This window comes from Protopterus annectens, chromosome 1.part1 (assembly GCF_019279795.1).
Source record: "Protopterus annectens isolate FY-2018-M chromosome 1.part1, PAN1.0, whole genome shotgun sequence".
NCBI classification, from domain to species: Eukaryota; Metazoa; Chordata; order Ceratodontiformes; family Protopteridae; genus Protopterus; species Protopterus annectens.
Window position 1 is genome coordinate 1,312,759,971 of NC_056726.1, and position 27,841 is coordinate 1,312,787,811.

Here is a 27,841-nt window from a genome sequence, read left to right on the forward strand (position 1 = left end):
AATTGCTGCTGAGTCACCAAAGGTGATGCTTCCTGTCAGACTTCAGGAGATGAGCCATTACACAACCCTTCTGATAGATGAAACAGATAGCACCTACAGTAGTGGAACCTTGATCCTTCAAGAGGCATTCACAGAGAGCTACAGTGACCCAGCAGCATAAGCCATTGGCAGAAACTGAGGTGAGCACAGCTAAACCACCATCTCTGCCTCAAATGGAACTGCATGTGGGAGACAAAAAGTGAATAACATGTTAAGACACATAAAGGATGTGAGCAGTATAGCAGTTGTATACAGGAAGGCTATGCAACACATCCACACCCTCCTGCCTGGAAAGGCATCCCCACTTCCTGCAGCAGCCAACTGTATTCAACCAGCACTTCTCAGCAGCTGTAAAACAAAGGAAGTACCTTTTAGTACTGGTGGTCAACACATAACACAGTAGAATAGAACTGGCATACAAAATACATTAAGTATGTCTCTCGCTGCTTCTCCTGAATCTTTGCCTCCCACTGGCACAGCACATCAGGGTGGTGCTGTCTCAGGTCATCATGGTGATGTCCACACTGTCAGCCTCTACAGGTAACATCACAGAACACTTGTTCAAGGTCAAATCAGGCATCAGACTTTTTAAAATGGGCCATTATCTCACACTAGTGGCTGCTTCTTATAGTCTCTATTGAGAAGGAACATGAAAATCCTGCTTTACACAGCAAACTATGAAGGAGTCCTAAGGTTGCCACTTTAGGAAACAGCCACGGCCATTCAGTAGATGTGTTTTCAGGGGCAATATGGTAGCACTGTGTGCATGAACTTATGATGCTGAATCACATGCTTCTCAGTATAGTGCTGCATCATGCCTCAGAGCTATGGCACTCACTGGGATAGTGGATTCACATAGATGTCACATGCCTTCTGCTAAGCAATATGTGCATGGCTGGTGCCACTAAGTATGGACAGCTCAGTGCTTAGACTAAGTGGTTTACAGGCAGCAATGCTGTCTGGCTTCATCTGCTTTCTCTTTGTGCTAAGTGGCCCATGTTAGTGAGATGTAAAGCATCTTCAACATCTTTCACAAAACTGCTCTGAAGCACATAGATGCATTGTAATAGCTGTAAATGTGCTGCAGTTGTGGAAGAGTACAGCAAGAAAGAAGGAGGGGAGGGAAGGACATCTAGATAGGTAATGTACCTGTTACAGTCCATATTGCCTTACAGGGGGAAGGAAGGAAGGAAGGTCAGTGTGTAAGTTGTGTATCTGACTCTTATGCAAAGGTGGGCCACATATGGGCAATTCATCTTAGATGTAACACATGCAAGGGTAGTTACACAACATACAGTCATATGACAGGCTGTATGTGCTAAGGCACAGAAGTACCCACACATATTACATACCTGGCCACAGACAGTTACATGGAAGAGGTGTGCATGGCTGTTGGGGGAAGCACAATACTATGTATGGGGGCCAGGTCTAGTAACTTCAAATGATTCCCACATTGTCACTGTGGGAGAAGGCCATGAACAATTACCCATGCATGGTGTAGCTGAGCCCATATACCCTCCAAATGAAATGTTTTGTGTGTATCACTGAGAACACACAAATCCATGGATACAGAGTCACCTGTATCTATTGAGTGCATGACCTCATCACAGCCTGTTCTACTACATGCAGATGGGAGTCCCATACAAGCTCCTTCTTATGTACCAACCATAATTGACAAGTGCAGGAGATTTCAATACCACCATAACTGTAGTACTGCCTCTGACATATGTGCAACTCTCAGAATCAACCAGCAAATATACATATTAATCATTCGGGTGCAAACAGCCACTATGTACAGCACTGTGGAGCCAGTAAATGTGCTCTGTTGCATGTGAAAGAACATATACCAACTACACTGTGACCTGGAATACATGCAAAGCCACACATTTCTCTTGATGAATAGTAGGTACATCCATGTGACACATTACATCTGACCTCTTGCCAAGGTCCATTGTCTCTGTTGTCCATGCTTTGCACATCCAGCATCAGTGTTGCTTACTGGCACATGACCAGGTACTCATGACTGTGTTGAGAAATGTTCTTTAGCTGCTACACATGGGATGCATTTTTATGGATGCCTTGCAAGGTTCTATAGTTCAGTCCCCTCCCTGTCATGGGGTGGATCCAGCCCTGACACGGCTAGCTAGAACAGTGCATGCTGCTAATCTTCACATAGTGATACCCTAACCCTGTCATTGGAGGATGTGATATCTGACAACCCCATCTCACAGGCTAAGCAGCTACTGCATCCTCTTCCCATGATCATACTCTGCATTGTAGTGATGCAGAAAACTGTCACTGTGCCCTCTACCTGTGCAAATAATGATAATTGTCACCTACTCCCCATTCCAGTATGGATTTCTTAGTGTCTGATGCACAGTGTGGCTAGATCATGCATTACCCTCCTCAGTCCAAGTGTTACAGCATGCAGTATAGTATTCTGCGTTGTCTATGGTTTGCCTATAGTTGTGGACAGATGCCACTGCTTTGCTAGTGCTGTGATGTATTGCACCTCACACAGTTTTGAGTCTGGATCCACCCTCCTTTGTCTTTACCTGTATCTACTTACTGCCCTGCTGCTGTGTCAGTTATGGACAGTTCTAGCATAGTGTTATTGGTATGTTCTACATGTTTATGCAGGACCATGTTTCATGGCACACACTGTAAGTATTTTGCTGCATATGTCAAGGCTATACTGTAGTTGCCCACCCAAATTATCGAAGCAGTGGAATCTATTCTTTAGTAGTCCAAATATTCTTTCCATGATCTTTGTTTCTGCATAGGCCATGTTACATAACATTTCAGACACTCTCTGTGGTCTGTGAATGGGATTATCATACATGCCACAAAGGCATAACTGACATCACCTGCAACACATAATATATTATATGTGGCATGTACCCAGCATGTAGGGTGTTTGCATGCACAGACCATTCTTTCTGCTGTGTGGGCGCCTACTAATAAGATCACATTTTGAGATGTCCCCTCACAGGAACCATTGGCAGAGGTCAGATATGTAACACATGCATGTATCAAGCATTGAATTTTTATCCTGTGCTACAAGAGTTAACTTGAACTTGTAACTATCATTTTAATTGTTTAATTGCATTGCTTTGATTGCTAATTATACAATTTGATAGCTTTTGGATTTGTATAAAAAGCCTCAGTTGAAATTTCTAGTTAAACCTGATGAAGCGTGTTTTTTGATACATGTGAAAGCACTTGTTATTCTAGTTTTAATAAATAGATTTTGTTTTTACATCGTGGTGGTTTCTACCTGGTTTGTTTTCTCATGTATGAATTATGAAAACTGCCTGGTAGTACATCAAAACATTATAGAAAATGCCCTGGGCATTACAAATTACTTGGTAATTCAAGGTGTGGTACCCCTACTTATTTATGTATTTCTGTCTCACCAGACCAAGTGGGGCCTTGAAGGCAACATTAGTGTAATCTGTGATACCCAGGACCTCAAAAATGCATGCTATGCCATAGAATTTGAGCATGTTGTTGATTCATTCCTCTGTTGTTCTTGGCAACCACATATGGTCTAAAGTATATTGTAGCATGACAACAAAGAATCTGTTAAATACTTGTGAGGTAGAGGTCTCTGATATACTTAATACACCCCCTTCATAGATACTGAAAGGTCCCTTTGGCTATGCTGGTCAACACTACACATATCTTAGTGTCCAAAGGAACTGGCATACCATCCATCTTCCATGATTCTGCTTGTGGCTAACACAGTTTAACTACTTCTCATAGCGTATACTTGTCAACTCTAAGTCAATGAATTATCTGCAGCTCTAAGAGGGGATACATGTGCATCACTGCTTGCAATGTCTCCATTAGCACAAATAACTGCAATTTGCAACATTGGCAGCACTTGCTCCAACAGTGGCTACCAACACATGCTATTGACCTACACGTTGCTGTGCCTAACACAGCTGTGAACATCTACTCTATAAATCACTATTCCTATTTTTGCAGTACTCTGACACTTATTTTGCACATATTTTTCAATATCTGGTCAACAGAAAAAATGCTTAAATGCCCTGTTTGCATGCTTTATGCCTAGCTGGCCTGAAAATGAATATCATGGGATATGGCCAAAAAGCATCCAGTGACAGGTCCATGAGACCACTAACTGTTGCATCACTTCTCTTTGTAGTGCCCATCCAAGAAGCCTCTTAGGCTACCTCCCTCAAGTTTTATAAGGTGATATTTGAGGGGTGCCTCTTTTGCAGTTCTATTCATGCTCCCCCAAGTCACTTTTCATTGGAAGTCTAGTATCTTCTGACAACTGTGGCTTGAATTTAAGCCTACTGCTAGTAATTATTCCTTCCTGTGAAGTAGCCCCCTTTGAGTAAGCCCACTACCTACTCATAATTGTGGTTCCAATTTAGACTTGTTGCTACTATCTTGTACTTCTCCAAAAATAATCATGTCAACAGGTGCTATTGGAGGTATAGGCACTGGCTGGGTCTCTCCCCAATTTCTTACTTGTGTGCTTGTTTTCATATATGAATGCATGTACACAGGTTACTCTATCATCAACAGTAATTTCTTAAAAGAATATCTGCTAGGATATAATCTAAACAGCCACCTGTTAAATTTGTGCTCCCCTTCCCAGTCCAAATGAACCCTGGCCAATTGTACTTGAAAAGGGTCCCTCCCATTATTAAAAATATTTTGGATTTGCAAGACATTTAATGTTTCTTTGAAACAACTGCAGGCTTAATAATAGTTATGTATGATGTAGCATTCTTCTTAGCAGTAGTTTCTTTATCCTCTACCAGGATAGAGTATAGGCCTTAGAGATAATCTAGGGCAGCTGCAGTTTCAATGTACCTTATTTCTACTATGGTACTAGCTAGCTTTCACATCCAACTTTTGTTCTCATCTCTGTCTTTGTGGACATTTGGACTGTAAGTCCCACTTGATTACATCAGAAATATCAAATGATAGGACTTTGATGTGTGCTGGAACCAGTGACTTTCCCCTTTTTCCTTGGATGTGATGGTTTAGACTAACCAATGAGTTCCCTTATATACATGGGTAGTGCTAGGTAAATTCCTCTTGTTTAGTTGTGCCCTGCTCATTAAATAGAGATCAACACTTTTACTTATGGCTTCAGATGAGAGATATTACCAGTCTGTCAATCAGATCCTCATATCTTAAAACAAAATATGAAATTATATGGTCTCCTAACATTCTAAAAGTGGCAAGTTGACATTCATTCACCCCTTTGTGCATTGAAATCACTGACACTATATTGTTTATTTATGTGTAAAGAGCTAGTGAAAAGGTAGTGTTGATTGGAAGACTAGTGACCACTTCTGTGTATGTTTGCTGTTAAAATCTACAATTCTGCCTACTATAATATTTTAGGAGCTCAGAATAGTATTTTTTTACATTTCTGTTAAGTTGTATAGGTCAAATTCTCCCTTAAATATTTTGTCTGTATGATTACCTTTTAACTTGTCCATCTTCTTACTTCTGCATTTTAATCAGTATCAGTGCTGTCATCTTTATTGTCTAAGTAAAGTTTTTATTTACTTACTTCAATGATCTTATGATTAGGGACTTATGTGTTATTATTAATTACCTGAAGAGATAATATTATTTGGCATGTAGGTTGGCAAGCTGTAGTATCCATCTCCAAATCCAAATTTCTTGAGCCTGCTATCAGTGAGATTTTTTTTTAATTTATATTTGGATAAATCAGTGCAGGTTTGGTAAATACTGGGTTTCTAGCCTAATAATTCTACAGTGATGGAAACACTACTTTCCTGGACAAAAGCTTGAGGAAACAGAAAATTTATGACAGTCTTCCCTGGGAGTTGTGTGGTGCACGTGTGTGTGTGTGTGTGTGTGTGTGTGTGTGTGTGTGTGTGTGTGTGTGTGTGTGTGTGTGTGTGTGTGTGTGTGTATGAAAATAGTTGTTTGAAAGGCAGTTATCATGGATAAGATGCATCAGGAGAGACAGCAGTGAAAAGGGGGGGCTGGTTTGCTAGGTCAGAAACCTATCTCTGTAAGTGGGCAGTTTGTAATTCTAGTCTGGATGAGGGTGTTGGAAACCCATAGCCATGGCTGAAGTGCATATTTCCTATATGCTCTTAGGGCCAGGTCAAATTTGGAGAAATTGCTATTAAATCAGATATATGTGCACTTTTTTTTTAATTTAACCTGCTAAGTATCAGTGATGTCACTTGAAAGTCCATCCTTCTGGTAGCCATCAGACCTCTTTGGACAGTGAATCAGAAGCAAGGACCATAGCCCCTGCCCCTCACATACCTAGGTGTTACACTTGCTGGCAGTGGTAGAATTCAAACTCCACTAGTGTCGGACAGGCCATCATATATTTGTGGTAGTGGTGGGATTCAAGCCACATCAATGACAGCTTCATCCATTACAACTGGTTGGCAGTGGTTTGATTCAACACCTCTCCACTGGACTATATTTTACAATGACTTGAAATATTCTAAGGAAACAATCATAGTCTTTTTAATTGTAAGACTATCCAGGGAAAATTGGGTAGCATTTCAGCTGCATGCCTGCACACCTACAGTTCTTGCCAGGATGTCTCCATGTCCATGGTGGTTGAACTTTGACTGCTCATAATGTGGTTATTAAGTAGTTCTTATTCAAATCAGTATATGTGTGTTGTTTTAATTTACACTGTCACCAACATCTGAGAATATTCCTCAGAAATGATGTGTCTTACCTGCTTTGACTAAAAAAATTAACTGATGCGCAATGTATACTCATGTATATTTCACCTTGTGGCTGCAAGGGTACACACTTTTTGGTGGCAAGAATGTTCTCTATGGTATGAAAGTCTGGTTTGCAATATGTCCACACTGTTGCAAACAAAATAATGTGATGGCTGGATGGAATTTGAATACCATCGTTGCTGCAAAATAATGTCAGTTGTATGAGTTATTGAGGCTGCGTCTGTAATACTAATGTCTATTATGTATGCAGGGTGTGACTGACCTTAAGATCTTACAGCAAGTCTACATTACTGTCACAGGTTATGACTGATAACTATCACACCCAAGTTAAAATTTACAGTACCAACTACTGAACAAGGCTTTCAGTCAGGGTCTATATTATAACATCGAAGTTCTTTAACATCGAATGTTATAATATCGAACCCGTAATGTCAAACACTGAAAACAGCGAAGGTGTAGGACAACAAATTCTTTCCCAGGGAAAGAATTCGGTGGGCCATTGCTGTGGCTTCACTGTTTTCAGCATTCAATATGTTGGAGCGTTACAGGTCAGGTTCAGGTAAGTGTGCGATTGTGTGTAGGTTAGGGTTAGGGGGCGGGTTAGGTGAGTTAGGGTTAGGGAGCGGGTCAGGTAAGTGTGCGGTTGTGTGGATGTTAGTGTTAGGGTGCGGGTTCAGGTAAGTGTGCGATTGTGTGTAGGTTAGGGTTAGGGGCAGGTTAGATGAGTTAGGGTTAGGGCATGGGTCAGGTAAGTGTGCAATTGTGTGTAGGTTAGGGTTAGAGGGTGGGTTAGGTGAGTTAGGGTTAGGGCGCAGGTGAGGTAAGTGTGCGATAGTGGCGGACCTTAGGGTTAGGGTTGGGTTAAGGTAAGTGGATAGCTAGTACTGTATGTAAAGTTTAGTTTAGGTGTAGGATTTTAAGTGTATGTGTGTGGATGGCTGTTTTTTTGTGTGTGTTTGTGCTGTGCGTATGTTTCTCAGAATAGCAAATATTTTCCCTGGGAAAAAATTTGCTATTCTGACTGTTCGATGTTTTCACACTTCGGTGTTTAGGGTTCGATATAATAACCTTTGATGTTAGAGAACTTTGATGTTATGATATAGACCCTTCAGTCATTAGCTCCCTTTAATTTCACCCACATCAGTCTGACAGCAGTGCCTTCTAATGCAATCTTATCAAGTAACTGATCCACTGGTGCCTATTATGTGTGTAAGGTGTGACTGACCTTAAGAGATTACAGAAAATCTACATTACTGTCATAGGTTATGACCAATAACTGTTATACTCAAATAGGATTATAGTACCAACTACAGAACAAGGTTTTTAACTATTAAATCCCTATGGTTTCATCTACCTCAGTCTGAGTGCAGATCCTTCTAAAGCAATCTTAACAATAGTAACTGAGAAAATACTTTATCAAATGCTCACAATGTTTCCCACAATGGGCTATTTGTTGTATCACTGCATTGACAGTATCACTTTTCTTGTGTTCATAGATACTGAAGACCATGCAGTTTTTTTCATAAAAAATGGATACAAACAGGTCACACATACTGTAAAGATATCCTTTACTGATAAGATAAGTCATCAGTCACAAGCTTTTACAATGATCAAATGGAAACTCTTTACTTTAAAAATATCTAATTACTGTATAAATACAAGTCAGTATTGCAGCTGCACAAGGAACTAGAGAGGAGAGGAATGAAGGTCAGCAGGACTAAAACAGAATATACGTGTATGAATGAGAGGGAGGATAGAGGAATGGTGAGGATACAGGGAGTAGAACTGGTGAAGGTGGATGAGTTTAAATACTTGTGATCAACAGTTCAGAATAATGGTGAGTGTGGAAGAGAGGTGAAGATGAGAGTACATGCAGAGTGGAGTGAGTGGAAAACAGTGTGAGAAGTGAGTTGTGACAGATGGGTACTAGTAAGAGTGAAAGGGAAGGCCTACAAGATGGTAGTGAGACCAGCTATGTTATATGGGTTGGAGATGGTGGCACTGATGAAAAGACAGGAATCAGAGCTGGAGGTGGCAGAGTTAAAGATGTTAAGATTTGCATTGAGTTTGATGAGGATGGACAGGATTAGAAATGAATATATTAGAAGGTCATCTCAGCTTGGATCGTTTGGAGACAAAGCTAGAGAGACTACATTGTGTTGGTTTGGATATGTGCTAAGGAGGGATGCTAGGTATATTGAGAGAAGGATGCTAAGGGTGGAGCTGCCAGGCAAGAAGAATAGAGGAAGGACTAAAATAAGGTTTATGGATGTGGTGAGAAAGGACATGCAGGTGGTTGGTGTGACACAGAGCATGATGCAGAGGACAGGAAGAAATGGAAATATATGATCCACTGTGGTGACCAGTAATTGGAGCAGTGGATAGAAAAAGAAGATTGCAGTTGCACAAGGAAAATAAAATGTTTGGTATATGGACAGACTGATTTTATAAAAACTCTAACTGTATCTATTGTTATTTCTGAATACTTTTTGTAGTTGACTGGAGCCTTATATGAAATTAAAGCCCAGCACATCTGTGATTCAGACATCAAGATCTAGTCCAGTGTACTCCACGGAAGTGAAAAAGATTTCCAAATGCAAATAGGAATCTGAGACAAAAGGAAAAGAAAGGAAAGGGATGGCATCAGTTCTGGTTTGATAAACTCCACCAAGGTTAGAAAGATTTTCAAATGCAAATAACAGTCTTAGGAAAGAAAAAGGAAACAATAGCAGTGACTCTGGTAATGTATACTACAGGGAGGTTCAATAGATTTAAAAAATAAACAGACCCAAGAATTCAGAAAGATTGTGTCTGTGATCATGGCCAAATAACACTGTTTATAATGAGTACACAACAAGCCCCGAGGTTCATTAACAATGCATATGGCCAGGCAAGTAGTTACTGAACGGCATAAAATGTTACTTAAAACTAACTGAAAGACAACAGTGTATGCATGTAAAATCAATGCAGTGACAGGAGGTTTAAGAAGAAAGAGGCTTGTGTGATGTAACTTTTTACAGACAAGCACTGCAGTTTGGGATAGCTAGAGGCAAACTAAACAGTCAGAATTACTTCAAGATGCCAGACTCCATGTGGTCAGACTCAGAAATTATGTATAAAATATTTAAAAAACTGGAAATAGTCCCAGAGTGGTGTTAAAATGTAGAAAACACCAAACTATGATGAAATAAACATTTTTTTGAGTCTGTGGGTGCAGTTCTCCTTTAATAAACTGAGTCATTGAAGCATTCATTCTGAAGGTGTCAGTAAATCACATAGCAGGTGACTGTTACACATTGACAGAAATAAAGCAGAAAAATGATATACACCTTGGGGATTTAAATACATTATTCTGTTCAGTGATATTCTATTAAACACTATATTTACATGATAAGCCATAGAACCAGTTCCACTGAAGCTGTCAGTGAAGTGCATATTGTTACAAGTGTACATATTGGAAGTATAAAAATCAAAAAATTTATTCAACCATGAAGGGTATTGAACCCTCTGCCTTTTTCATTTGAATTGTCTAAACTATTTAATTAACAAACTAAACCACAGATGCAGTCTTATTATAGCTACCAGTGAAACACAGAGCAGGAGATTATTACACATTCACAAAATGAAAGAAAAAGGTAAAAACAGTATGAAACTCTGTAGGCATTTGTACCTTGCACAACATAATTCATTAACAAGAAATCAACCCACAAATCAGAAATACGATCAGCCAACCAAACGTAAAAACAAAAAACAAAAAAAAAAATCATTAACAAACTGAGCCACTGAAGCAGTTAGACCAAAGGCATAATCTTTACCCTGTATCATATTTGTACACTACTGAACGATAACACTGAATTAATTTGCATGACTGATGGCAGCTGAGTTCAATTTATGTAGCAGATGACATTGACTGGACTTAATCATTGCTATACAAGAAACAAAGGCAGTCTTTGTTGCCTGTACATTGGCATCAACAGTGCACTTCATGACCTATCATGCATGTGACAATATGAGGTATTGATAGCTATGCCAGAAGAAGTAAGGCAGTTGATGTGTAACATATGCCAGCATAACTAGCTGGAGTTTTGTAAAAAATATATGTAATTTGTATATCCAGCTGATTTGTACAGATGCTTATATTGAAAAATGCATTTGTAAAGCTGCTTGTGTTAAAAATTGGTGAAGCGCCCACCAAGAGGAGAAAACACTGAGAAGAAAGGAGCCACTTTTGAGATTTTAAGTATTTTTCCTCTGTTTATTTGATAAGTTTTTCTGCATAGTTGCCTAGTTTGAGCATTTTCTGGCTTGTTAAACTTGATTTCTGCATTAGTAGCTGTATTTAGAGCACAACCAAAAGCTGCTTACTGAATTTCCTGTTTGCACTTAATTTTAAAATCGTTTTTTTCTCAAAACTAGCATATTTTCTGTCTTTGGCCTAGCACGCTTGTGTGGGTTCATTTACTGCACTGTTATAACTTGATATTACTTGTGAACTTCTGCTATCACTGAAAAAACAAAAACAAAAAAAATCTTGCTTTTTTCCCACTTTTCTGAGATTTAAAAAAGTTCAGTTACAGGCTTGCTGTTCTTGAACTGTTTTGTAAGTTTCTGTGAGGCCATTTTTGCTTGGGCTAAAGGAAAGTCTCTCTGTTGATCAGTGGCAGTGAAAAACATTGAGCTGCTTCCCTGCCCCCCGTGGGAGTGGTTACTGACTTGAAATTGTAGTTTTATTGGCCGTTTTGGGTCAATTCCTGGCTCTCTCCAGCCCCTGCTATCAAGCACGCTTTAGCGCGGAGTTGCCACTAGAGCAGCATTGTTTAACAAGGTTAAACTTTTTCTGGCTCCATAAAGTCTGTTCTGCATTTTTTCCCTTAGAACTGCTCTACTAGTAATCTAAACAGTATATCCCTTAACTAAAAAGTGCAGCACTTATTCCTAAAAGCTTTTTTTTTTTCTCCAAAAAAAAAAAAAAAAAAAAAAAAAAAAAGCTCAGCACTTGTCTTAAAAGCATCTTCTTTTCAGGTTTAGCACTTCTGTATTATACAAAGTCCCTCACCAGCAAACCCCCCCCCCAGGAGTACCCACTTCCTTACTAAGTCCTCTCTTATTCAGTTACACCCCCAACTTCTTAAATTCTCTAGCATGTCGAAGGGCCAGATGCTGGCGTCCTCTCCTGTCCAGTTGGTGAATTTGGGAATATTGAGGCAATGTTACAATTGCCTCATGTACACAGACAACCCTCTCCTCCTCCCACATAACACAAATACTTGCGAGAGATGCAGCTATTTAGCCAAACTGGAGGCTGAGCTCTCTCAACTCAGGACAGGCAAGACCAGACAGGAGGAGAAGGCAACTACACACACCACAAAACCAGTCTCACATAAAGCTATCACAACAGTGAATCAAACACATAAACACACAAAGACATACTCGGAGGCTCTGAGCAAAAATTTACCTAAACAGCAGAGGCCTCCAAAGCAGACACCCAAGCAACTGCCACCTCATGACACACCACAGGCAACACATAAACCACAAAATCAGTGTGCAAAGCAGTCACAGCCCTTAAGGCCAAATACAACACCAAACATACTTGTCATAGGTGACTCCATAGTCAGACACACTGAAGTCCCACTCACCAGACTGAACAAGGAGAGGGTCACAGTAAGCTGCCTATTGGGCGCTAGAATCCGCCACATAACACAAGCACTCGGGTCACTCCACAGCAAGTACAAATATGACACAGTCATTGTCCATACTGGTGTGAACGACCTGAGATGTACCTCCCTGGACTACATGAAAAGAGACATAGAGGAGCTCTCTGATTATGTAGCCCAGGCAGGTATGACCCTGACCCTGAGCAGTATCCTTCCTTCACCAAGAATGATGCCACAACATAGAGACAAGATGATCAGCTTTAACAATTGGCTTAATTGCTGGTGTCATTCAAAGGGGATCCAGCGTCTGTCTGCCTGGGATGACATGCTTGACAAGCCACGCTGCTTCACAAGGGATGGCTTGCACCTGTCACCCCTGGGATTCTGGATATTGGCTAAGGCTCTTGCCACACCCACAGTGCCTTTTTTTAGGCAAGGCTCAAATTCTAAACCTACCACCCTAGAAAACAAAAATGGGAAGAAACTAAGGGTAATGCTGCTCAATGCCAGAAGTCTAAATCTCAAAATGCACGCACTCGAGGCCCTTCTCAGTATGGAGAACATCGATGTCTGTGCTGTGACTGAAACCTGGTTCAAGGCTCCTGAGAGCACCCCGGCACTATCAGGTTTTACCTCATAGCATGCGTTCCGGCCCCAAAACCACACCACAAAAGGAGGGGGTGTATCCATATTCATCAAGGATACCCACACCTCCAGGTTGGTGGCAATGCACGAAGCATCGGAAACCATCCAGGTGCAATTAACCATAGGCAAAACTGCTCTACAATTTGTAGCATGCTACAGGCCACCCTCTCAAACTCAGGAACCCCACACAGCCTTCCTGAAGACACTGGAGGGTATAAATGTATCTCCAAACACCATTATATTGGGTGACTTCAACTACCCGAATATAGACTGGGAACATTACTCAAGCCCCAACTTTCTAGCCCAAAGGTTCCTGGAGTTCATAAATTCAAATGCCATGGAACAACTAGTCACCGTTCCCACAAGAGGAGAAAATATACTAGATCTCATCATCACAAACATGGGGACAAAATGCTCCACACCGGAAGTATATCCCTCATTGGTGAGATCAGATCACAAACTAATCTCACTGGAAATCCACATCCCGCCCCCACCCCAAACAAAAAAGACCACAGTGATGAACTTCTCTAAAGCAAACTTCACACTACTCAAGACTGGTGTGGTATCCTTCAAGGCCCCCGAGCCAGTGGAAACCACAACCCAAGCTGTGGAAGCCCTTACAAATGCCTTCTATGAACACCTCCAGGACTTCATGGATCAGGCAATTCCTAATAAAACCAAGACTCTTTCCACCAAGGGCAAACGTCCAGTCTGGTGGACCCCAGCCATAAACAAACTTTACAATAAGAGGAGAAAGCTGTTACATGATAGAGCAAAATCCATAAAAGAGAAGACACCCTTGATCATTATAAGTAAAAAATATGAGCACTCATAAAATCATCCAAGGTCAACTTTGAGAGAAAAATTGCCATAGATTCAAAAGACAATCATAAGGCCTTCTTCAGCTGTGTTAGAAACCTGGGTGGAAACTCCCAGATATGCTCAGAATTAGTCCAAAATGATACAAAAATCACTGAACCCACAGACATTGCCAACATACTGGCAGACAGGTTCAGTGCAAACTTCACCCCCCTCTCCCCCCCAAAAGGAGAGATAACTATCCCAGCGGAGTGTAGCCTCTCAAATGCGCAGGTGAAAGCTGCTCTCTCTAAAGCTAAAAACACAGCATCAATGGGACCGGATGGTGTCCCCGGCTGTGTGCTACATGAACTCAATGAGGAACTAAACCCGCACATAAGGCGGCTGTTTAATCTTAGCCTTACCACAGGATACGTGCCCAAGGAGTGGCGTACGGCAACTGTGGTCCCACTCCACAAAGGCGGTGCCTCTACGGACCCTGGTAATTACCGCCCCATAAGCTTAACAAGCCTGGTCTGCAAAGCTATGGAGAGGATCATAATGGAACTCATAAACAAAGACATAGGGGACTTGCAGACATTGGACCCAACCCAGTTTGGCTTTGTCAAGGGCAGATCATGCCTTTTGAACTTGGTCGACTTCTTCGAAACAGTCATCAAGGCCATTGATGAGGGAAAGGCAGTCCATACAGCCTACCTTGACCTTGCAAAAGCTTTCGACACAATACCCCACTCGGGTATTACAGAGAAACTTACCAGCTTAAATGTAAACCCATATGTCACAAGATGGGTTGCAAACTGGCTAAAGGACAGAACCCACAGGGTTAGAGTTGCTGGCGCCATGTCAGACTCCAAGCCGGTCACAAGTGGTGTCCCACAGGGCTCAGTCCTTGGCCCCCTGTTGTTCGGCATCTACTTCTCAGAAGTACAGGCAAACATAGGAGGACTATGGCTGACAAAGTTTGCAGATGACTGCAAACTGGGCACCATATTGGAAAGTACATCAGACACAGATATCCTTCAGAGGGGTCTCACAGAAACTGATAGCTGGTGCCAGAGCCATGGCCTGAAGTTAAATGCCAAAAAATGTATAGTCATACCCTTCGGGAAAAACAAGGTAACCCCAAGCTACCATATAAGTGGCAATCCACTAAGCACAGAAGAGGTTATCAGGGACCTGGGGACCCAGGTTGACAGTGGCCTTTCTTTTGACACTCACATTGCTAAAGTGGTTAGAAAGACCTTCTACATTGCCCACCTGATCATGAAGGGATTCACATCCAGATCAAGTGAGGTCATTGTTCCCCTGTACTCTTCACTTATCAGACCAATGGTCGAGTGCAATGCCCCATTCGGGATGTATCTCACCCGACACCTGCAGCAATTGGAGAGACCCCAAAAGTTCCTCACCAAAAGGATAAAGGGACTCCAAAATCTGTCATATGCTGCCAGACTGAAGAAACTCCAGCTCTATTCAGTTGCATACCATCTGCTCAGAGGTGACCTGTGCCTGACATACAAGGCCATGTCCAACCCGGAATTAATGGACATGTTCCAACTCAAAAAATCCAAATCTACCAGATCCACTAGAGCAAGTGACTTAAACCTTAGCATGGATATAAATAGGACATGCTGGAGGGATAGATTTGTCACCCAGAGACTCCCTATGCTGTGGAATAAAATCCCGGTCCATGTGAGGCAGAGCACCTCGCTGGCTCTGTTCAAGAGAAATTTTGACCGGTGGATGGGAGATCGTAGGTTTACCCCGGGAATCATCTCTGTGTCACTGCTGGACAGAAGCACAACAAACTAATGGGCACAGTATTTTTTAACATAAGGGGTGGCGTAAGCCACAAAACTTTGGGCTAGGCTTATAAAAGCCTTAAGGCAGATACCCTAGTATAAACCTATGAACCTATGAACCTATGAACAGTGGGTCCTGCTGGAGAGAAAATAAATATAACTGTATGTCAGACTGTATTGTAACTGTTGAAATTAATATATTGTAACAAAGGATACTGGAAGAGAAAAGGTTAATCTCAGTCCAGCTAACTTTGAAAAATAGTCTGAAATTAAATTACCTGGTTTAGGCTATAATGATTATATCTTACAGTTCTGATTGCAGCCAGAGACAAAATGTCTATGAAAACCAGCAGTAGGAATCCTACTGTATTGTCCTTAGGGGTGAACTAATTGCTACCCTGGAAGAGTGGAAGCTTTTGAAATGGTTTTATATCTTCCAGATGCTATAACACATCTTAGCAAAGCTATATGTGTATGTATTATGATACACATGTGCGAGATTCTGGTTTATTTTCTAGTAAAGGAAGTAGTGTGGGAAACAGAAATCAGATGACCAGAAGTATGTGATGTCATTCTTTAATCCGGCACTGAAATGATGTTTTAATACGAGATGAGACAGAAGTCTTAGGGCAGTCTGTTTGTGAAGCCTGACAAGAAGAAGACCACTTATCCATTTAATATTGCATTGCTCTAGTAAGTGAACTAGGGGACAGTAATTCTTTAGATCAAACCACAAAATCCACCAAGGAAAGCACCGAAGAAGCTAAGAAAGTTATTTTTTAGCATAGTTAAAATTTAATGTTCGCTATTCATCCCAAAGACTTAATCAGAAATGATAAAATAAACTTCAAATCACTTTTAAACCATTCAAAAATTATTTGACCAATCAGATCATCTCAATAATAAATCAATTAAATGCATAAAAACATTTCTGCTAAGAGGTTTTGTTAAAAAAGCTCAGAATGTAGTACCTAGTGGCACACATACAAAAGAGAGAGGGGCAGAAGGTCCCAGATTCTGTTTGGATATGAATGTAGAGAGTAATTACATCCGTCAGATTATTAGTGAGAATTGGAAGGCAGTTACGGGTAATGCAGATATATCTAAAGTTCTTGGAGAAGGCCCCCATTTTGTTTATAAAAAAAAATCAAAGTTTTAAACATTTGTTCGAAAATAATAATTTTGGGCCAACCCTTACTTTTGGTGAAACTGGGGGTATGTTCAAATGTTCAGGGTGCAGGGCATGTAGATTTATTTCTGAGGGTCCTTTTGTGTTTCTGGAACATCTGCAGTTTACTATACCCATCCCTGGAAAATTGAGCTGTGGTACAACAGGGAGAGCATATCTTGCAATGTGTTCAACATGCCCAAGTTTTTATGTAGGCATGTCTACCAGAAGTTTAAGGAAATGGGTATTAGAGCACTTGTATGCTATAAAAACAAAAAATAGTAATAATGCCCTTTTAAGCATTCTTTGACATGTTTTAACTGGAAAAAAATTACTTTTTATAGTGTAATTTGTTAAACGTGACCTTAGGGGAGGGGACTTTAGAAATTATGTTGAACAAAGAGAGGCAGAATGGCAGATTAAACTTGCTTCTTATTTACCCCCTGGTCTGAATGATATGGTGAACATAAAATGTTTCTTAAAAAAATAGAAAAAATACTAAAGTGAATATACAGGGGTGAATGCCCTTGTGTTTTAAACTGTGTTACCTGTGTGGACACTTTCAGATGCACATTTTTTGTAGTATGTCTTTAAATATTTTTATGCATTTAATTGATTTATTATTGAGATGATCTGATTGGTCAAATTTTTTTTGAATGGTTTAAAAGTAATTTGGAAGTGTATTTCATAATTTCTGATAAAGTCTTTGGGATGAATAGCGAACATTAAAGTTTAACTATGCTAAAAAAGAACTTTTTTTGCTTCTCCAGTGCTTTTCTTGGTGAATTTTGTGGACACCTGGGCCTGCTTGTGTGTTGCTTTTCTTCTTTTATTAATTCTTTAGATCAGTCATAAAAATATATTGAGATTAGTTAAGTATTGTTTTTCTGTATTTGTGTGTACCTTTCCTTCTGTGTTATTTTTAATACTTCCCTGTGAATGAAACTCTTGTGTTTATTGTAAACAGATATTTAGTATTTTCATGTTCTTTTATTATTTGTTATTAAATATATTTAAACTTTTCATTGTGGCTTGTGTTTTAGAGAAATTTTAGCCTTTGAGAGTACTTATATTTATTTGGTGACACTGTGCCCACTCCTGAAAGCCTTGATGCATTGGTCAGACTCTGCCATTTGTATTAGTATTAAGTTTACTTAGTATAATTGAATACCCTGGTAAGAGCCTTTGAGTAGCTGGCTTTGGAGTGTTCTGGTGGCAGTATATACCTTATAGTCTGGGCAGAGGGGGCATAGCTGGTAAATCTATGTCAGACTTTCCCAGGTGTGTGTGTGTGTGTGTGTGTGTGTGTGTGTGTGTGTGTGTGTGTGTGTGTGTGTGTGTGTGTGTGTGTGTGTGTGTGTGTGTGTGTGTGTGTGTGTGTGTGTGTGTGTGTGTGTGTGTGTGTGTGTGTGTGTGTGAAAATCAAAATTTAAAGAGTGTGTGTGTTAGCTACTTGGAGCAGGGACATGGAGCACTGGTTTCACAGAGAGGGTGGTGGAGGACTTGGCTTGGAACACTCAGCTGAGGACTCAACTCTACAGGTGTGGTCAGTGTGGAGTCTTATTTGGGGCCTGGTGAGAGAGAGGAAAACCCAGCCCCAGGACAGGAGTGTGTTCTCTGTGTTCTCTTAAGGGAAATTGTGCTTGGTGCAGAGAGCTGAATCTGAAAATACTGTGTGTATCTATTTTTATTCCATGTGAATGTCCCTTGCTAGTGTCAGTGGTGAGAATTGAGACTCCTTAATCATTGGCACAGAGCAGGGGTGACACAGTCCATTATATGATCACAGGATAATAAAGGGTAGAAATGGTGTTATAGGTAAGAGATAAAATGGGGAAGCAAGCAGAGGCTAGAACAGAAGGTGAGCAAATAAAGTATAAGCAAGATGGATGTGGGTTGCAGGGAAATACATTTTTGTGGGACACATGACAATTTAATATTTTTGAAGAGAAGGGTAAGTTGAGGAAGGAATTAGAGGAAGCATGAGGAAGGCAAGAGGGTTAGGTTAGGCAGCAGGGAAAGACAGACATGGCTGACAGGACGTGTGGTAGTACACTAAGGGAGGGGAAACATAATGGCGAAGGAGACATCAGACAAACAGAGGAAGACAAATCTGAATGACCTAGAGTGGTGGACATGGATACAAAAGAAATAGGAATAACTGGTTGGGGATAGGATTAGGTGCTCACAGCTGTAGTCTTAACCAGCTGAGAGACAGTGGAAGATTACTTGACACCAAGGGGGGCTGTCACCATTGGAAACTAGCTCAGATGATGGAGTCAGTGCTGGGCAAGGATGAGACTCAACAAGCTGCCAGTGCAGGTTCTCCATTTGGACATTCAATCTCATCCCCATAATCTCTCATTCAATCCCTGCTAGCTGCCAGTTGGCAATGAAGGAATCACCTCCACTAGCACTGCAACTGATGGGTGCAACTGTGCCAGCTTCCAGGACTACCATAAAAGGTGATTCGGGTATGGAGAGATGTATGTGGGCAACCTTGGCATGTTGGAACCCAGGTGTGCTGGGTGTGCCTTGCAGTGGTGGTGGCACCGCTGCAGCCACTGCTGCTGTCACCTGTCATCTGTGGAGGGGTCTGAAGGCCATGCCAGTGGGATGAGTGCCGGTCATTTTGCTGCTGCATATAATAGTAATGGAATAAACAAAGTAAGTGCATGTAAGAGACAGGATAGGTGCAAAGGGGGAGGGGGAGGGAAATACAAATAACAATGAAAATATGATATTACTGTATTGATATGTATTACCATGATGTTTTAACTCTTGAATCCAGTGCTATGTGGTTCAATCTGAATTGTGTTGCATTGAGGGAGGGCAAGTACTGAGGAAGTGGCCAGAGATGAGGCCTTTCTCTGTCACTGAAACCTTATCTACCAATGTACCTTTGCAGGCTATAGTCACCAGGAGATGGTCTGCTGGGTTGCTGAATCCACAATACATTGTTGACTGCCACAGTATAACATTTAGCAGTTCCAGAGTTACGATTTCTTCTCCTATTCAATGATCACTTCTAAGAGAGTTATAGTGTAGCAGAGCAGAATTTTCAGCTGTATTTCACAGTACAGTCGTTCTGGTGATGGGGTTTATATGAACCTCTATCTCCTCTATCCCTACACAACAGCACAGAGGAAATCTTGTTAATATGACATATAAAACAACTGTACTTGCATCTCACCAATGACTTGCTCTTGAAAATGTATGACATGTTAAAAATACCAGAATATTTCATTCCTTATAATAGCTGCCTGCTATTTCATTGAATAGGAGATTTCTTCTCCTATTCAATGATCACTTCTAAGAGACTTATAGTGTAGCAGAGCAGAATTTTCAGCTGTATTTCACAGTACAGTCGTTCTGGTGATGGGGTTTATATGAACCTCTATCTCCTCTATCCCTACACAACAGCACAGAGGAAATCTTGTTAATATGACATATAAAACAACTGTACTTGCATCTCACCAATGACTTGCTCTTGAAAATGTATGACATGTTAAAAATACCAGAATATTTCATTCCTTATAATAGCTGCCTGCTATTTCATCTATGTAGAGTTATAATGATTGTGATACATGTAAAATACCTCTGCTCTTTTTTCTCTTTGCAAATCTGTGCTGTTTGATTGTTATTATACATATATTTACACAAGTGAAGCACTTATTCCCAGTGGGAATTATCAGGTAAACAGTACCCATTGAATAATAAATATGCATTAGCTATCTGATGTAAAAACTGTTGACTGTTTTTTCCTTCACATCTGCCTTACTATTCCCACAAAAGAATATAACAAATTCCCGTAATGCTTTCAGGGATGGCTCTTTAAAAAAAATGAAAGCCGCAAAACATTTCTTATCTCATTCAATATACCAGCCAACATGATTATTTACATACATAGGCTGGGCTTGACAAAGTATGCATTCCTGGATATAGTCTGGATTAAGACAACAAATTGAAACTGAAATTTAAATTGAAAATTAAAAACTGTCAACAAATGAAACACAAGTAAAGATATATATGTATCTACCTATATATGTAGATATATATATATATATATATATATATATATATATATATATATATACATGTACACACACACACACACACACACACACACACACACACACACACACACACGCACGCACACATATATATGTGATTGATTTTGTGGATCGGTAAGCAGAATTATCCAGCTGGACCTTTTTTGGACCAAGATTCAGGCTATAAGTATACACAAAAGAATAATATTCAGTGACATAAGAAATCAGTTGTCTTGGTGGAGGTAACAGAATAAATGAGATACTTAGAAGTATTCTTATATATTACAGGAAAACAACATGCACAGTAACCAAGAGAAATAAACACATGTATGGGATGCATGTATCTCCAAACCCCAGTTACAATTTATATTCTAATATGATAGAAAAATTTGCACAGACTCAAGTGGATGCAATGGTTGGGTTGCTCAGATATTTTTAGGTGTTCAGCTCTTGACAGCTGTTGCTAAAATTAAGCCATAATCTATATCAGTACAGAAGATGGTAAGTAATGCGTGGGAACTGATGGGAACACATACAGCAAAAATTAAGTAAAGAGCTCCTGAATAGGAAGAGATATATAGTAATGCTGTCACACAAAGGTAGTTGCAGGAAGGAGACAGAGAACCACTAGAAGAAAATCATATCTCACCGGTATGCTTGCAATTTGAAAAATGTAGAAACAACAGCAGGCAATGATAAATCAGATGGAATTCTGAGTAATCCAAGAGTAAAATAGCAGAAAACACCAGAACCAAGGCAAGATTTATTTATTTATTTTACAGTTTGTTTACCTGGATAGTGCATTGGGCCAAGAAGAGCCCATTTTTCAATGGAGTCCTAGAGAGAGAAGCACCATGAACAACAATGTAATATGAAGACAATGCATTTACATTTATGTAATACTATTGAAGAATGATGGCATTACACAACATGACAAAAAATCCACGATTGCAGTGAAAATACAGTCAAAAAAGGTAAAATTACACACACATACACACACACATGCACATACATAAATAAGTCAATTAAAATAAGAAAAATCCATTGGTGTATATTCCTGTTAGATTTGTTACAATGTGAAATAATACAGGGTTGACATTACAGTTTTACATGAAATCTTAGCAAAAGTAGTAGCTTAAAGTAGAATAGGGGATAAGAAGTGTTAATTGTTGAATGTAAGAAGGGTGGGACAATAAGAAAAAAAGTAGAGCAAGAGTAGGAATAAATGTAAAAAATAAAGATGGTCGTAGTCAGAGAAGGTCAGTATGATGAAGAGAAGAGAGAAGTAAAGGAGTGTGAGAAATGGGGAAAAACGAGGTGAGTCCTGCAGGATGAGAGCAGGGACATTCCCAGAGGGTTTTGAGATGGGAATGAAGCAGGGTCTTAAAGATTGAGTGGTTGTCTGTAGTACAAATAAGAGGTGGCAGGGAGTTCCAGAGGCGAGCTAGGGAAAAGGATAGTAGATGTTGCCTGGAGGATGAGCAGGCTTGTGCAGTTCAAGCAAATTCTGGTTATTGGATCTTAGAAATCTGTTGGGTAGGTGCAGGGATTAAAGATGAGTTTATGGGCATGAGTAAGTTAAATGTAGGTAAGATGGTGGGGAAGGTTGAGCCAATTTAGTTTGTGCATGTCGGGGAAGGATTTATAGCTGGTAGAAAACTTAGAAATTTTGATATAACAGGAGGATAGCTTTGTTTTTAGGGAAGATTGAAGGTTGGTAAGACGTGGGGCACCATATAGGAGAGAAGGAATGAGGAAGGTGTTAGAGACCACAAGTTTAGTAGTGGGAGTGATATACTGGTTATGGCGGTACAGCATGCTTAGTTTCTGGTAGGTTTTCTTTATATTAGTTAGTAGGTGGGTGTCAGATTTTAACTGTTCATCAATAAGGACTCCTAGAAGCTTTACATGGGATGCTACCTCGAGAGAGGTATTGTTTTGACTAGTAATGGAGAATGAGCTCTTGTCTATAATGCTACTTTTTGAAGGGGAAAATAACATAATTTTAGTTTTTGATGCATTGATACAATGACTCAGCTTTAATGAGAAAGTTTAAAACACTAAAACACTTTGAAAATGCAAGTAAAAACTTTCACCAGTCTAGGCTTTTTCGGGTATAACACTACAACAGTAAAAACAGTCCTTTTGGTACAGTTTAAAATTACATGACACAGGTGTTTTATAAAGCAAAGTGTCAATCATAAAATGCTCATTAATAAATATAGCAACATCCAGGAATTCTATTCCCATCATTCCCAAAATATTTCTTAAATTTCAAAAAAACTGTTAAAAGGGATGCCTATTTGCACCATAGTAGTAGTATGCACCCATTTTTAATTTCTCTAAATCTTTTGGGTTTCTAATACTGTGACAGGAATGGACTCCATTCCTAAGTCAAAGTATGATTAAAGTTCATGAAATTAGTATTGTTTCAGTCTTTCATGTCAGCCAAAAGTGCTCTTTGTAGCACCCACAATGTGCCCAGTAATGACTTCTTCTACAATTCGTATGGGGTTAAATGGATTGGTAACGTATCTAAACATGATTGTAGATTCTTTTTTATAAGGCCTGTTGCACCTGCTATTATTAGAACTGTCTGCGTATCTTTCTTCCACATTGCTCTCATTTCTGCCTGCAGATCCTGATATTTTATGACTTTGTGTCTCTCTGTACGCAAGACACTGTAGTCACTGGTTGTGGCAATTTCAATGATCAATACTACTTTTGTCTTCTTTTCTTGGACCACTATATCTGGTTTGCTAGCATCTATCTTTTGAACTATTGGTAATGGGTGATCCCATGTGATACAACCTTCATCATTTTCTATGATGCTTTGTGGCTCATGTTTCCAATGTTTTTCAGCCACTTCAATACCATAATGTTTGCACAATCCCCAGTGCAACAGCCTTGCCCCATTATTATGCCTTTCAGTATACAATCCTTCTGCCATTAGTATGTCACAACCAGCAACAAGGTGTGCGACTGTTTCCAATTTGGTTTTGCAAAACCTACATTCGTCTGTTTCTCCCACATGTTTAATGGACTTTGTAAACCAGCGTGTACGTAGCCCACTATCTTGGGCTGCCAATATTAACCTTTCATCTCTTGGTCTGAATTTGCCTCTCCTTAACCATTCCCATGTTTGTTCCTGATCAACGTGGGGTTCTTCCAGAAGTTGTCTGTACTTGTAACTATATTTATGGATTTTCCACATTTCTTGCCTTCTCATCTGATCCTTCACCTTATATTCTTTCTTTTGTTTTTGGCACATTCAGTTGCTGCCTGATTTTTATGTACTTCTGGTTTGATTTCCATTCCTGCTTGACACCGATCTGTTTCTGTTACATTATGCAGACAAGTCATCTTAGATTTATTCTCCTCATGTTTCAAAACTTTCACCATGTTTGGGTCTTGTGAGGTCAGCAGATAGGAGTGGAGTCCCTCAATTGCAGATCTATACATGTAATTAATTTCAAGGAGGCTCATCCCTCCTTTGCAATGGGGAATATATAATCTTGGTATACACTGATTTTTATAAATCATTTGGTGAGCATGAAGCATGCTTCTTGTTTCCCTGTCTAATCTATCCAACATGTTTTGAGGCCAGTCAAGCACTCCAAAACTGTAAGTTAAGACAGAAAGAGCAAATTGGTTTGTAGCTTGGATTTTGTTCCTAGATGTCAACACTGTTTTTAGAATTAATTTAAGTCTTCTAAAGTATTCCTTACTAAGTTTTATTCACATTTGTTCATGCTTTATTGTTGATCTTTTATCAGTTCCAAAATATTTATACACTCCCACTTGCTCAAGTTCTTTTGTATCACATTCTTGTCCCAAACTGACATTTTCCTGGTGCTGCAGTTTTCCTACTTTAAAGGTTGCTTTTGCACATTTATCAAGACTAATGACATTCTTATATCATCTGAAAAGTTTTGACAACTTGAAGCTGTGCTTTCAGTTTGTCATCTGATGAGCTATACCATTTTAAATCATCGACAATGAGCAGATGAGAAGTCTTTAAACTTTGTTGTTTTCTAGGAGCCAAATTATAGCCATGGCCTTAGCTGTTAAGTAAACAGCTTAATGGGTTAATGTCAAGGCAGAATAGCAATGGTGACAGAGAGTCACCCTGGAATATCCCCTTTTGAATTTTTATTCCTGGGATAATAATTTGTCCTTTATCATGGCTTAATTGCAAAGTGGTCTGCCACTGTTTCTTGCTCACTGTAATGTAGTCAATCAGTGTTGGGTGTATGTTATACATTTTTAAGCACTCTTTTATCCATGAATGTGGGATACTATCAAATGTTTTTTTGTAGTCAGTCCATGCCATACTTAGATTCTTCCCCTTTTTATAGTATGACTTTATTTAACAACAAATGATCCTTTGTTCCATATGACTTTCTTTTATTGCCCGTTTGTTCTACTGCCATAATTAAGTTTTCTTCTAAATGACTATAAACACCCACAGTATACGTTCAATGATGCTGTCAGAAATCAGATGCTGAAGGCCACTAGGATAAACACTCTGGACTCAAATATGGATATCCAGTTGGGCGCTGTGACATCCAGATTTAAAAGCAGGGGTTACAAAGTATGTGATGTTGATTCTGCTGTCAGCAAAGCCACTGGTTTCTTGTGAGTATAACGGTGAGAGTAATAATAATAATAATAATTCTTCTTCTTCTTTTCGGCTTTTCCCAGTTAGGGGTCACCACAGCGGATCACCTATCCGCTCATGATTGGCAGAGGAGTTTTACAGTGTCGAGTTGCCAGCCCGGCACCCAACCTTCCACTGAAGGCACACACTCACACCTAGGGCCAATTTGGAGTGTCCAATCCACCTACAGCATGTCTTTGGGATGTGGGAGGAAACCGGAGTAAACCCACGCGACCACAGGGAGGACATGCAGACTCCGCACAGAAGGCACCCCTGCCGAGGATCGAACCTCTTGCTGTGAGGCGACAATGCTAACCACTGCACCACAATAATAATAATAATAATAATAATAATAAAAACAAGAACAGTAATGAGCCTAGGTGTCTTTTAACTTTTAATAAAAGACTAAAGCAGTTAAAGAGATTATAAGCAGGTGTTGGCACATCCTTACAGATATTCCAGAGCTGAGGAGTGTGATTTCATCACATCCCAACTTTGGACATAAACGCAGTGCCAGTTTGAAACAGCAGTTGTGTTACAAAGAACAAGCACAAACTTTTTTTTAAAAAAGGCACCTATAGATGTGGTCCATGTATGTTTTGCAAATATATTAATATAAGTAAGACATTTAGACATTCTTTGCATGGAAAAGAATTTAGGGAAATGTATATGGCAATTGTAAATCTAAAAATTTAGTATATTTAGCAACTTGTGACCAATGTAATAAAAGATTTTTAGCTTTTCCTGGTTAGGGGTCGCCACAGCAGAACTCCGATCCGCTCATGATTGGCAGTGGAGTTTTATGATGCCGAGTTGCCAGCCTGATGCCAGACCTTCAAAGAAGGCACACCCATTCACATTCACAGCTACCTGTATGTCTTTAATGTCACTCGACCTTGGGGAGGACATGCAGACTCCACATTGTAATACTTATTACATTAGCAAAACAAATCAGAAACTTAAGGAGCACATCAGTAGTAATGTATCTGAAATTAAAAGGAAGATACCCACAAATGCACTTTATAAGCATCAAGCAGAGAAAGGAGCTAATCATGATTTTAAGTTCTTAATTTAAGTATTATTCACGAGACTCCGAGAGGTGGGAGTATGGTATATGCTATAGAACTGAGTAAATATCAGTGGATTTTACGTTTGAGAGCAGACGTTCCTTCTGGCTTGAATGGCTCTATATCTTTAAAACCCTATTTAAGGGAATTGCAGAAACAGATTTAATTAATTGCTGTGTCGTGATTTCAAACTGTATAAAAAAGACTGTTTTTTACTATTGTAGTGTTATGCTTGAAGAAGTCTATACCGGCTAAAGTGTTTACTTACATTTTTAAAGTGGTTTGTAGGATGAAGTTGGTGATCAAGAAGAGGAGGAGGAGTGTGAGGGCAGCACCAAGGATAAAAGGGTGGAAAATGAAAAAGGGTAATTGTGAGGTGGAGTTCAGGGATGAGTTAAGACAGGCACTGGGTGGCAATGAAGAGTTACCAAATAGCTGGGTAACTACAGCAGAGCTAGTAAGAGAGATGGCTAGAAAGGTGCTTGGCATCACATCGGGACAGAGGAAGGACAATAAGGAGACATGGTGGTGGAATGAGGAAGTACAGAAGAGTATACAGGCAAAGAGGTTGGCAAAGAAGAAGTGGGATTGTCAGAGAGATGAAGAAAGTAGACAGGAGTATAAGGAGATGAGGTGCATGTCAAAGAGAGAGGTGGCGAAGGCTAAGGATAAGCCATATGAAGAGTTGTATGAAAGGTTGGACACTAAGGATGGAGAAAAGGACCTGTACCAATTGGCTAGACAGAGGGACCGAGCTAGGAAAGATGTGCAGCAGGTAAAGGTGATAAAGGATAATGAGGGAAACATACTCACAAGCGAGGAGAGTGTGTTGAGGAGATGGAAAGAGTACTTTGAGGGGTTGATGAATGAAGAGAATGAGAGGGAGAGAAGGTTGGATGATGTAGGGGTAGTGAATCATGAAGTACAATGGATTAGCAAGGAGGAAGTAAGGATAGCTATGAAGAGAATGAAGAAAGGAAAGGCTGTTGGTCCAGATGACATACCTGTGGAAGCATGGAGGTGTTTAGATGAAATGGCAGTGGAGTTTTTAACCAGATTGTTTAATGAAATCTTGGAAAGTGAGAGGATGCCTGAGGAATGGAGAAAAAGTGTTTTGGTACCGATTTTTAAGAATAAGGGTGATGTGCAGAGCTGTAGTAACTACAGAGGGATTAAATTGATCAGTCACAGCATGAAG